At 35.5% G+C, this 13,680-nt stretch overlaps 1 protein-coding gene across 12 annotated transcripts in view; it reads right to left on the bottom strand.

Annotated features, from left to right (window-relative positions):
- Nucleotides 1–13,680, bottom strand: part of KHDRBS2 (KH RNA binding domain containing, signal transduction associated 2) — a 335,422-nt gene that overhangs the window by 99,497 nt on the left and 222,245 nt on the right. The window lies entirely within an intron of this gene.

Genomic DNA, 13,680 nt, shown 5'->3' with positions numbered 1-13,680 from the left:
GATATCTTTTTAATAAGCCTTACTTCAGCCAGGCCCAACAATTTGTAAGATAGTGGCTACATTTGAGCCCAAGAGAAGTCAAGTTTTTGATGAAACTGGAAGGTTTTGAGAAAGAACTAATTCTGGCTACTCAAAATAGTCATACCCAAATTGGTTTAAGTGAAAGGGTAATCTAAACTGTTGCCTGGTGACAAGTTAGAAAGCGAGCATCTCATTCCTGTTAACATCATAAATTATAATCTCAGAAAAGGATGTATTTTTAAAATTTGAGAGAAGATGGGACTAGTGGAAAAAAGAATGGCCTACTAAAATATTTCAGGAAAATAATCCAAAATTTTTGAAGCTGAATGAACAATTATTTGCTAATAATCATAGACAAAATACTGTCCTCAGCCCAAAAGATATACACCTCTAGAGCAAGAATTTCATGGTGTTTCTAATAATAGAAATGTATATCACTTATAGGGTGAAGGTCTGTTTATTTTTAAATTTTGAGAAAAATGCAACTTGAGATTTTACTGCCATTTACTGATGTGAAACAGATACAACCTCCTAATACACCATGGCTTCAATTTTTCAGGCATATAAAACCTAATCTGGCAAGGTATTGGCTGTTACCAGACTTTCCTCAATACATCAGGTAGATTGAACCATCAAGCTTCATATATTTCAGAAACACACATTCAGAGGACTGGTGACAGGTATTATCTGTTACCAACAACTGCCCGGTCTTGTTCAGCTATGAATACGTCTCACAGTACATGTACAGATGGCCAGTTCTGTCCTGTGGTTAAGCTCATGGGGCAACGATGTGAGAAACTGCAGGACACTGCAGAGAACTGAAGAGTAGATGGTCAGTCCTGACCTGTCCTAGACTGACAAGGCAACAGTGCAAGAAGACTCTACCAGAAACCATGGAGAATGAAAGGGGACAATCAGATACAATAACAAAATCCCCCTTCTTCAGGTATAATTCTCCAACATGCTACGTCCTTAGGTGCCCGGTGAATTTTATTTAGAATTGAAAAAATTTAGGGTCTTTCCATGTCATTTCTTATTTTTCTATATTCACAATATCTTCTCCCATGCTCTTCTCCCATCTCTCCTCCACTCCACTACTTTCATTCTTTTCTCCTCTTTATGAGCAATCCTTGTCCCTCAGCACAAGCACTGCAGGGTTTGTTGCTTTGCTCTCATTCTCTCAGCTGGGCTTTTAATCTCTCTCTCACCGAGGTATGTTATTCCACTGTTCCAAATACTTTGGTCTTTCCCTAGACTTAATTCCTTTATTTCAATACTGTCTTTACATGTTTCTTTGAAAATTCAAGTTTTCTGCCCTTGCTTGCTTTCATAATCTGCTTTCTTTATCTTGCTTTTATTGCTTCCCTTCTTGCTGCAAGTTTTCATGCAGATTCTTCTTCTTGTCTAAATTTGATTCAGTGCACTTGTACCAATTCAAATCCAGAATAAAAAAGCTGTTCCACTGCCATTTTAAGATATATTCTAGCAATTTCCTTTTAGATGCTAGAAAACTGTACAATCTGGAGTTTTATTTTATTCTTGCCAATTCTCTTTCCAAACACTTTAATTATCAGTGAATATATAATTTGCATGGCTGCAAAACCAAGCAGAGATAGTCTTGCAACTGTTTCCTTCCTGAAATATCGGTTTGCTACAGTTATAGGAAACAGAATAATTCTCAGGATAAAACAGTTCTGCCTTGCAAGCTGGAGGGAGTATTGCTTTCAGCATATGTCATTGCTTGCAAGATATAAATACTTATCTTCTGAAACTAATCTGATGTGCTGCATCTGTAAATTTTTTTTCCACTTCATTACACTGCAGAAAAGTTTATGCAATCTAATGTGATTTGATAATACTGCATAATAAGTCTGCATGGAATACTAAGTGTTTTGGGAGCAAGTGTTTCTCATATAAATGACCTCTATTCTTTGTCAGTATTAGAGAAATATGCCAAACTGACCAGTGAAGAACCCCCCTTTTTTTTCCCTACAGTTGTAATGACTCATTTAGTGGGCTGTTGTGGTATTGACTGAAATATGAGGAAGCTCAAGTCTGGGGCAAATCCTGAAGATTCCAACATTCTAAATATGAATTCTTGTTACTACTCTTAGTAGTTGAAGATTTCACTGCCCAATATGAACCCCAAATTCTCAATGTTTTTTCATATTTTGAGCACTGTTCCCTTCCTTTCATTTGTTTTCTACTTTATTATATAATTTAAGCTACAGACATGCATTTCAAGTAAACAGAAAATGCATCTGTTCTACAGACTAAGATGACTTTTCTATTAGGTTTCTACTGCTTAATGGGTGTATATTATTGTGTTTTCATACAGAAAAGGATTGAGTTTTGCAACTAGTTGTGGTGTAACTGAGAAGACAGTTTGTTGAATAACTTCGATGTTGACATTAACCTACCTCAATTCTTTCATTTCAGTGTGAGAGACAATTCTACAGGAACATTCTGTTAAAATCAGAATCATTAAATCACTACAGCTAGTTTTCCTTATAAATGATTTTGAACATAATCAGAGATTTCAGAAACACAAAAAGCTTCCGTTCAATTTAGATTAAAGATCTGTGAAAGTTCAGGGGATAGGGAGTGTTGTCTTTAAATGAAAGCAAAATCACCATTTAAAATAAAGGAAACAAAGCAACTTTGGGTCTGGTGTTTGATGAATAGATTCCTTGAAGAGATTTTTTAAAAAGTTATTTCCTGAGAGACTTTCTAAAAAACATATGTGTAAGTTAAGTTTACTTGTTGCAAGATGTTTGGTTCCTTTGTAGCAAGTTTTCAACCAAGCATTCTTCCAAAATGAATTCCTTAAGGACTGGACCCTGATACATACCAATAGCAGTGAGCTTTCACTTACCCTTTCCACTTTTGGCCCCTGGTCCACACTTTGTTAGAATGTATGTGTCTTGGTCCAGGCTTTGCTTTGATGCATGTTTGCAAAGTGCCTACTATACACTTAGTGACATATAAATAATGCAGAGTGACTAGAGTGTTAATTCTATGGGTTTGGACAGGTAACCAAGAGAATGCAATATGAAAGGCCTCTTTGTATTTTGGCTTTTTTTTCTCTTCACTGTAGACTCCTTTGATACTAACAGCTATTTTTAGAATCTCTTATATACCTTGCTGAAAAAGTCTCATCTGGCAAGATGAATGTGCTTTTTAATGCCACATTCACTATGACAGTGATGACATACTGCCTACAAACTGCAGCTTGCAGACACTAGTCAGGGATTCAGAAGAGATCTCTGTATCTTATCACTTCTCAAAACTTAGATCAAAGATATAAAAAATGAGATATGCCAAAAGAGGCACCATCTATAAATTACAGTAGAAAGCTTCTGGTTGACAACACAGGAGATAAAACAAAAATATGAAGAATAGACAACATGGTGTTGGAGCACACTGAATTTTCTGTCCCACTCTCAACAAGAAGTGGCTTTTTAGTAAAGTACTTCAGCAGTACCAAGAATGAATCCAGGTCAAGCAGATCAAAAGTATCAGTATCCACATAGTAGTGTGTTGCATGAATCAGGAATATTTATAGGGGATGACTAGAACAAAAGCAACCCTTGTATTTTTTGTCAGAAATCCACAGTGAAGGATAGGTTGTATGGTAGCAGTAAGCCTGAAAAGTATAAGGAGTATAGTTTCTGTTTTGCCTTTTTAAAAAAAATGTATTATGGATACAAAATTATTCATATTGTAGTTATTTCACCCAAAAAGAAAATCTGTGTGCTTAATATAAGCACATTTTTAAAATAGTCAGTCATTATGCTAATAACTTTCATGTGCAGAGTATATGACTCACAGAAAGTGCAGGTGCACAGGAAGCACCTCAGTGATTAGACAATATTAAGACAAGTGTGAATAAGGGCCTGAATATATTTTCATTCCATTCCCACCTACTTCATGTACAACAATTTTTATTAAAACCCTATCTTTCTCAAAATGAAAGTTCAATACAATTGATACTTCTGTAAAAACTTCTTGTGGATTTGTTAAAGACTATTACAAATGCATCTAATAGTCTTGCACATCCCATTTCTATACATCAGTATACTCTGGTTAGGTCTAAGAGATAACGTCATAGTTTCTGATCTCCCCCAACTATGCATTCACTATTCACCTAAACAGAATGAGAGCACAGGCCTGAACACCAATATGCAGTGCCATGATGTGGCACATCTGCATAGAGGTATCGGTTCTTCACAAAATCTGACTAGTGCCACATGTAATCTCAAAGTCCTCATTCCTCCGCACACATTACATCTCTCTAGATGAGAACCTTTGAGCTGATGATTTTCTTCTTCCAGATGCTGACTGGACTGAAAAATTTCAAAGACCTTCTACTGATCAGAGGCTGGCTGAAAACTTCCATTCAGAAAGAACTGAACTTTCCATAAGGAATTAAAGCTTCTAGCATCAACACACAATAATGTCATGTCTTTCAGGCAGGGTCTGGTATTGCAGTTGTAAACCACATGAAGATTGCTCTGTTCCTGAGACAGAAACTCCTCAAGGATGAGTCAGAGATGATGGAGTGAGTTCCAGTATGAAGCTGTCACAACTTAAATCTTCCTCCCTTCTTACTGCAATGAAAACTTACTAATTTCTTTAAACATACACAAGTTCTCAATCAGATACAACTACTTCAAATTATGTTCATCCTTCACGAAAAGGACATATCTAAAAGAATTAGCCTCATTAAATGTGTTCGCTTACAGCGCTCAGTCCCCATGCTGATGACACATGCTAAGACCAGCATATCACTACAGGAAATTCCTTCACATAATAGAAACTCTTCAAAGAACAATGTATGTTTGTGTCTCATATCTGTAAGCTATCTAAACAAATTTGGAAACTTAGATAAACACAAATCAATAAAATCATAACACTTCACAGTTGAGGATGGCTGGAACTCTTTGGTTCTCCATATCTTAGTAAAAATTACTGTAAATATTTTAAAAATTTAATTAAAAACCCTAACATTTCTTTTCCAAGCTGTTTATGGGCATTTGTCAGTTCCTATTTATTTACTTCAAAATGGATCTGATACATTATTTTGTTCTAGATTAGTACCTACAGTACCTTACAATATCTAGTTTAATAGGATTGTTAGTCTTATACCTAAAGCATGACATTCTAAAGCACATCATCATTTTATCATTAAGGAAAGAAATGATAGTCATGTTCTGAAATGACCATTAATGTGAGGTTGACTCAGTTATCTCCAAAGGATGACTTTATAGCTTCGAGAACTGACAGATTGTTATGTCTTAAAATTCATGCAAGGTACAGTATTGCAGCTGTAAATCACAAGGGCAACTCAGACAGTGGCCAGCATCCTTTGGAATACTCTTTACATTCCTGTTTTGATCAATAAGCGTCTTAGTTGAAAGATTACATATGATGAGTTTTTTCCTCCAGGACTGGTAAAGAATAGCTCCTGTGTCTTTGACAGTTGCTTACTAAAATTTAAACAAGGCTTTTTGTTGGGCATTTATCTGTACCTGTACTCCTCCAAGGACTATAAAGGACAAGCAACTCTAATCCAAAGAGTCAATTAGTCTTTTGTGATTTGATTTAGGCATGTTTAAATCCAAACGGCTAATCGAAAATCCTGGAAGCAACTGTATCAATTAAAATAGATAAATCAAGTCATAACAGCTGGATTGTACAACATTTCAGCAATTATTACATTTTCTTCTTTGTCTGACAGAGACACCCTGCTCTTGTTAACTGAGTTTGTTTAAAAATCTTGTTGAAAAAGCAGGTTGCACCACAGTCCTGGGGAAAGTCCTTTCCTGCTTGGCACACACTGAAATGTTACTTTGAAGTTTATGGTTTCCACTGCAGCCTCAGTATATGTGGAGTAAAAGACTACTGCAACACATTTGAGATCCCCCCCTTCTCTTGACCTCTAGCTGACTACCAGAGTAAGATCAGCAACATCTTGGAGCTTCATCTCATTGTCTAATTCCATCTGTGGAAAACATGCATCTGCTTTATATTAATTAGTTATTGACTGCATCAGGTTTGAAAATTGTTACTGCTACTCCAAGATGTTAAGGTTTTTAAGCCTATCACTGAGAAGAATAAGATGACACAGTAACATTTTTGATCAGAAATATCTCAGGGGACCACAGCTTGCTTCAGCCCACCTGCAGTAATTTTCTTGGAAATAGCTAGACGTACAACTGTTCCCGTTTTTCTTATTTTACAGAACAGTCATTCTGGATTTACAGTGATTCATTTGTGGATTTTTGACTTATTACATTGCTTACACTTCTGAATTCTGCTCAGGAGATGGAATACAGACTTACACGACAACCTGTCAACACAAAATGCTGACTATCCTTATCTCCAAAAGCGCAATATATAATATATATAAATATAAATATTTACTTCACAATCTTAAGGACTATGATGATTAGACAATAACCCTGAGAATCCTGCTGGTTTTGTGAATTTGGTGTTCATTCTCTTTGCCTCTATATTGTCTTCCTCTCAGTGGATGAAGTAGGGCACAGCGACACTTGGTCTATTTTCAGTGTTTTTTATGTTGACTTTTAGAAATTTTTTTTTCCTTAATAGGAAACCATAAGGCAATCATAAAATTCTAGGCTGCATCAGGCAGACTTCAGAAAATAAATAAACATCAGGTTCATAATGCTTTGAACTTAGAAACAAACTATATCCTTGGATTTTTCATTTTATTTTCCTATGAAGGTCAGCGAATCTCAGGACAGTTCAAGAAGACAACCTACAGTAATAAAACTCACAGTGTAAAATGAACAAGCACTTTCAGCAGAGCTAAGTATTTTTTACCAAAAAAATTATTATGTCAGCATGCATCATTTTGAAAGGATGGAAAAGACATGAATAATACCTAAAGGTAATTTCCTTCCCAAAATGATCTTCTAGTTTTATATCATAAGCTACTCAACATCTAAGTCATACAAATCTGTACACTCATACTTACCGTGGCAACAGAGATACACAGCTTTAAAGGAAATATTCAATGAGATTATCCCCCAACTAGAGAGGTAAAAGCTTCCTGTTACTCATGCTGGGAAGTTTATTTTAACAGCTTTTAGCTTTTATTCATTACTTCTGCTCTACAGAATGTTAAACAGTTTCTCAGACTGTATTGAGTGACCTGTTTGCTTATCCCCAAATATTCTGATCAAGGATGGATGAGTTGGCATTTTCCAAACAGAGTGGAAGCTTAGTTCTTTGTAAAAATTCCCCCCCTCCAACACAAACAACAAACGACTGTGTACTCTGTATACAACTAGAATGAGGTCTTGAAGAAAGCAAGCAGATCCTTTAGAAGTCTTTTCTTTCAAAATTGAATTTCACCTCAACAACGTCCTCATTCAGTCAAAGACTATCAAAACAGTATTGCCTCCTTACCACACTGCAGTCTGCTTTGCTCCTAGGAAGGTCATAGACTCATCAAAACAGATATGAAGGATTTTTTCTTTAAAAAGCTAAAATAATCTCCCCCACGCCCCATAAGTTTTCTACAAAAAAAATGGGAGGTAAAAAAATAAGCTAAGTTATTTAGAAGTTAAATCCTGTGATTTAAGGAATTAGATGCCTGCTTTGTTAGCAAATTTTGTGTGATTTAGGATCTTACATTTCTGGATCATGGATAAACAAAGGAAACATACTGGAATTAATGACATCCAAGATGGATGTACTTTTTTGAAAGATGTACAGCAAAACTTAAGCAACTAAGAATGGTACCCATAGTACTGTACTGTTTAGTACCCTTTAGCTGTCCTCTTTTCCAAGAGGTGAAAAAAGAGCATTGCATAAACCTTGTTCCTCTCCAAGATTTGGGTGCCATTGTTCGGGTTGCAGGAAGGCAAGTCCTGCTCTCAGAACTGAGACCTCTCTAATGACAAGGTGTGCACACTACTTCTGTAGAAATTCTGCAAGAGGTCGAGTCTTTCTTTTAAAAAGAACCTAGAAGAGCAGAATAAAAGTAGTCCTTTCACTCTTTTTTTAATTCAGGATTTCATCAACCCAAGATGTGAGAAACCGACTTGCAGTTTTTCCTCGACTTCATTCCTGACGCTCCCTACTCAAGTGGATATCATAACACTGAGCTGCAACAAATTCTGCCCAAGGAAAACATCTCACTTTCCTTCATATTGCACTGTGCATGGAAACAGAAATAGTGCACATAATGGAAGGTTGTCAAGCATTGGAACAGGTTGCCCAGGGAAGTGGTGGAGTGACCACCCCCGGAAGTGCTCAAGAAACGATTGAACATGTTGCTTAGTGATACGGTTTAGTTGACAAGGTGGTGTTTGATCAAAGATTGGACTTGATGATCCTGGAGGTCTTTTCCAATCTTAATAATTCCATGATTCTATGCTTCTAATCACTGATTCAGCCATACAGTTCTTGGCTACAGGAACAACTGATATAGTAACTTGACTTGTAATTATACACCACAATTAGGCACAATAAGACTATGGAAATACAAGACAAATCTCTTGCATGGGAGATTTTTTACCCCTTAAAAAATAACAATTGAAACCTGAGTGAAATGAATAAAACTCAATGAAAATTACTTTTTTTCCCCCTGCTTATGTTATGTTTAGCACATAAAAGCCACTTCTGATGCTTTTTCCAAAATGGCAACGTATAATAGGCACCTCAAGAGTAATAAGTTAGAAAAGATCCAAATGGTTTTTTCCATTTATTTGTTTAGGGTATTTGCATGAAGGGTGGTCTTGCAAGAAAGTGAAACGGCTATTCAAGAAAAGTGAAAAATGACCAAAGTTTTGTTGCTTCTAATTTATTTGGTAGATGCACTCAGGCTCAACAATTGCGTTTCAGTGATTCTCTGTTTTTTTTTCTTTTTTCTTTTTTCTCTGAGCTACAGTGTCCACATTTAAATTTGGCAAAATTCAACTTGCAATGAAACACAGGTCCCTTCTGCATCTCCTCTACAGCCTGATTTACACAAACTCGATTTATTTTTATTTGTTTATAATACCTTTTCTTTATTTGCATACCATCTAGGTAACTGATGCAGTTTCATCACAATACTTGGAAATCCCAATTTCCAAAATTAATTTTCATTTATATACATTTATTCTTTTATTGCTGTTTATAGCTAAATAAAATTAAAATAACCTGTTAAGCTTTCACATATCTTCACAATTTTGGCAAGAAAAGCAAAGCAAAGCAAATCAAACCTGGTTCTGAAGCCACTTTTTGCAATGACATGCAAATAGGTAATAGAAAGGGAATGATCTATTCTTAAAATAAGATTTGTTTTAAAAGAAACAAGCATACATTTTAATTTTGCATGTCAGCTATATTGTGCAAGCACTTTTTTGTCTAAAAAGTAGAATGATTGATGGTAACTGGTTGGTAAAATGGAAAGAAATACAGTTTGAATTTCAAAGTCTTTACTTTTAAGAACATTATAAAGAACTCCCAGCTGCAGCATGAGTGAGGATTGGTATAACCCTCTAAAGTCCTGATAAATATAAGTGCATAGGCTACATGTGATTGTAGAGATCCAATGTTGAACAAAATGGTACAGCATCAGACTTTGACAATTTATTTATAAAATACCCAAATGTGCGAAGTTCAAAACTTGCGCATTTTACAGTTTAGCCCTCAGAAAGATTAATAAGTAGTGTTAATAATGTAATTTTTTGAGATTTTTTGGGGAGCAAAAAACCCAAACAAACAACTAAGAAAAGAAACTAGAAAAACCTGTGTGATCCTGTGATTCTAATACATAGCAAAAGAAACTAAAATATTAAAATACTTCAGTATAGTATTTTATATATTGCCCCCAAATAAGACTCACTTTTGGAATATCTGTTGGTTTTTTTTTCACTTCAGCTTTCTAAAAATTTGGATGTCTGAAGCTGCAAGGCTGTACAGTTAGACACTAATCAGGGACTGGAAGGTGCAAATAAAAGATAACAGAATATGGGGTTTCTAACCTTTAAGTTGCTGTGTCCCCACTCAGACTTAAATAATTCGCATCTGACAGACATTCCGTGATCAAAAGAATTTGTGTTAGTATATTATCTAATGGTTTGTTAATATTTTCAGTACAGAAACTCACTAATTGGCCCAGAAAGAGTTGGAGGACAGTGCGAACACCAAGGCTACAGCTAAAGCACCTTGTTAGGGACTGATATGTAATGTTATGTACTACACTTGAACAGATATATTGATTTTAAGAGATATTTAAATGCAGTTTTATGTCATTGCATAAGGTAGTACAGGGGCATGTTTGTGTCCTTGGGATAATAATGTGTTCTCATGATCCTAATTTAAATGAAGTATTTACTTATCTAATTTCACTGAAAAAAAAATATTGCACTCTTTATGATTTCAGATGTGGCACTCCACAGATTTTTACACCATAACAAGAGCTACAGAACAACAGCAAGTAGTCCAAGAGAGCTATTAGCTGTCTGTGAGTAACAGCACTTAAAAAGATTGTAGAAGCTATTAAAATGCAGGTAACCATAATTTCATCAGGAAAAAAACAGGTCTGTATGGCAAAAGAAAATTCTTCATCTCTAGTCTTCTACTTTATTGTCCTGGAGCTATTATACTGCATCTCCCTCTTCTAGTGATTGCTGCACTCTCTTAGAGCCCCGTAGGTCAAACTCAAGGTACTGTGTTTCATAACAAGAATAATTTTTACAGCATTTTTGCTACAGTTTAAAGAGGTACATTGTCTGCACCTTTGATAAAATGTAACTGACCAGATTATTTTAAAAATGAACATATTTGAGAACTACATTGACCTCTCTATTTGACAGTGGTATTCATATGAATAGCAACCCTAACTTGAACCCTAACCAAAAGGAAAAGTATACTTCACCGAGGCCATCTGATTGCACAAGTAAAACTATTCTTTTAACTTATTCCTTTAAGATACTTGCTAGTATCGTTTTCCTTTCTATATTTACATTTTCCCCCAACATTGTATTATTAGGAAAGACAATATATGCTTTATATTTTATTTCTCTGATCCATCAGACTGATTCCTTACACAGTTACTTATGCACATTGTTGGCTGCAGAGGAGCTCTGTGCAGTATCAGGTTGTTATAAACAGATGGGTTGGAAGAAACGGACCATATTTTTCTGTGATGTAGCTACAGATAATAATCTATATGCATATCCGTAACAGAACGTAAGCCGTATCTCTATACCCAAGCAAAGATTTACTGGAAATACTAAGACAGCTGGAGAGTCATAAACCTCCTTCTTCCAAGAGCAATAGATAACAGGACACACGTGCTGCCTCTGGGGAAGCAATTGCTGCCATGTGTCTGCAGATATGCTATATCCAAGGCACAGCTCGAGTCAGCTTGTCTATAACAATATACACACAGGGTATATATATGTTCCTAGGTACATGAAAATATAGGCTCACATGTATATTTGAGCCTTCCTTAACTACTCAAAAAGAACAGCCTTGTTTCTGGACAGGTGCTTCTGTGCCCAACATGTGAGATAATTCATCTAACACAAACCTTTTCTTCCTATGCATGACTGAAATTCAGAGTTGCACATGTAACGAAGACAGTAAGAGAAAAAGGATTACAGGCATGTAAGACTACTTTTCAGACATTTTATTTTACCAAACATATATCCTCTTCTTAAATTATCCAGAGTAAGCAATAAGAATATGGATATAGGCAACTGGTAAAAAGGCCCATCAGCCAGTGAATGAAACTGAACCATGCTCTAATATTTATATTGTATTTTAATTGCAACTGTTAAATATGTATCTCTGAAGTTTCATGCAGAAGTATTTTTTGCAGATACCAATGTCACAAATGTACCAGAGAAGAATATAGATGAATTCTGACGAAAGATTCCTACAACAGGAAGTAATTTTTAAATACATACCCTTAAAGTTCCTGTAAACCTAAAACAGTATTTTGGGACAAACTATAAAAGTTCTCAATTAACACGAAACTGTTCATTTTACTACATTAATCAAGTTCAAATGAAAATTCTTAATAAATAACGGTAATACAAAAACTGGAAGTTCTCTATCATCTGTACATGAAATCTACTGATATAAAGAGCACTCTATATCTGCTACAACAAAAAGTCACTAACTTGAGTTCACCAAAGGACTAGACTGAAAAACACAAGTATGACTGGTATGATGGAGGCAAGGCTGGTGTGATGATGTCAAGTACCATGGCATCTTATCACCCCGAGCTTTTCCAAAACAGAGCCTAAGGCTTCTGTAATTGGCACAGTTGAAGTCTCTGTGCTAACCAGTCTTACCACTGAGTGCCTACATGTCTGTCTCCCTGGGAACTGATGAACCTTGCAGCCTAAAATTATTACCTTTTTAGTTCCTTGCTAGACTAAATGTGGTTAAGAAACTTCGAGAAGTGAAAGAGAAAACCCAAGGCTTCCATCTGAGCTGAACTAACACTCTCAAGATCTCTAATGAAATTGGACTTGTCCCAAGTCTTGATATATGAGTTAGTTAACACACACACACACACACAAAAAAGGATAACATGGGTGGAGATACAGTCACATGATGTTTAGCCAGCAAATGCCTACAGGGTTATTTTGTACCAACCAAGACTGTCCTCTATCAGATAAATAGCCAAGTGACAACTTGTGAGTGATCCAAGTGATAGCAGACAAGTATTTTTGGGATCAGGCTCCTGAAAAATTACATTTGTTTAATGATCAAATGCTGCACTGCATGATGCAGACAAATTTGGCTCTATGGAAACACTCCATATATTTTTTATGTAGGAACTTAAGAATATAACTGCATACACTATGAATATTTAAGGACCATATGCAGGCTGGATCATCAGTTGAGAGATGCCCTTCACTTAGATCTCTATATAACAAATATAAATATTTATTAGATTGTACTTGTACTAACATCGTGTATAATACTAAAACATGTATAGCTGCATCAGCATTTTCTTTTATACTCTGTCTAGAATAGAAAACAATTTTGAACTGAAAACTTGGTAACTAACGTCAACGAGAGAATTATTTTTGCCAAGCAAGGGCACCTTGCAGGGGATGACAGAAGAATTTATCCTGCACAAAATCTTTCTGCAACATTTATAATAAGATGTTAGAGTTTTATGTATTTTGTTAGTGAAGTTTAGCCCATTGTATAGCAATGATTATGAAAATCAGATCAAAACAAATCAAATCAAGATGATACAATAAAGTCTGCTTTAGAGCACATTGTAAGTTTGCGAGAAATTCATAGCAGTGATGAGTTTGAAAGCAGTGTTCACATTTATTGCTTCATTGCTCTCAGGACAGTTCCTCTGGTTTCACGAAGCAAGACTTATTTATTCAGATTAACATCTTTAAGAACAAGATCCAAACTACGGTTTGCACAAGAAAGCAAAAAACTCTAGAACTGCAGGTTCCCAGATACTGAAGATTTAGTGCTGACTCTGGATTTTGCTCTTAGAAAAACATGAAAAAGTTGCCTTTACTTTAACTCTGTATTTATGTTGCTGGATTTTTTCCTATATATATTTATATTTTTAACAGACCAAATCCTCCAAAATCTGAATAAATCCACTCTACCTTCACCAGACTGCCATTCACAGCTTCCTTCTAAACC

Source organism: Manacus vitellinus, unplaced genomic scaffold (genome assembly GCF_001715985.3).
Source record: "Manacus vitellinus isolate BGI_N305 unplaced genomic scaffold, ASM171598v3 scaffold_4_pilon, whole genome shotgun sequence".
Taxonomy (NCBI): domain Eukaryota; kingdom Metazoa; phylum Chordata; class Aves; order Passeriformes; family Pipridae; genus Manacus; species Manacus vitellinus.
This window is presented reverse-complemented; position numbering and strand designations above follow the sequence as displayed.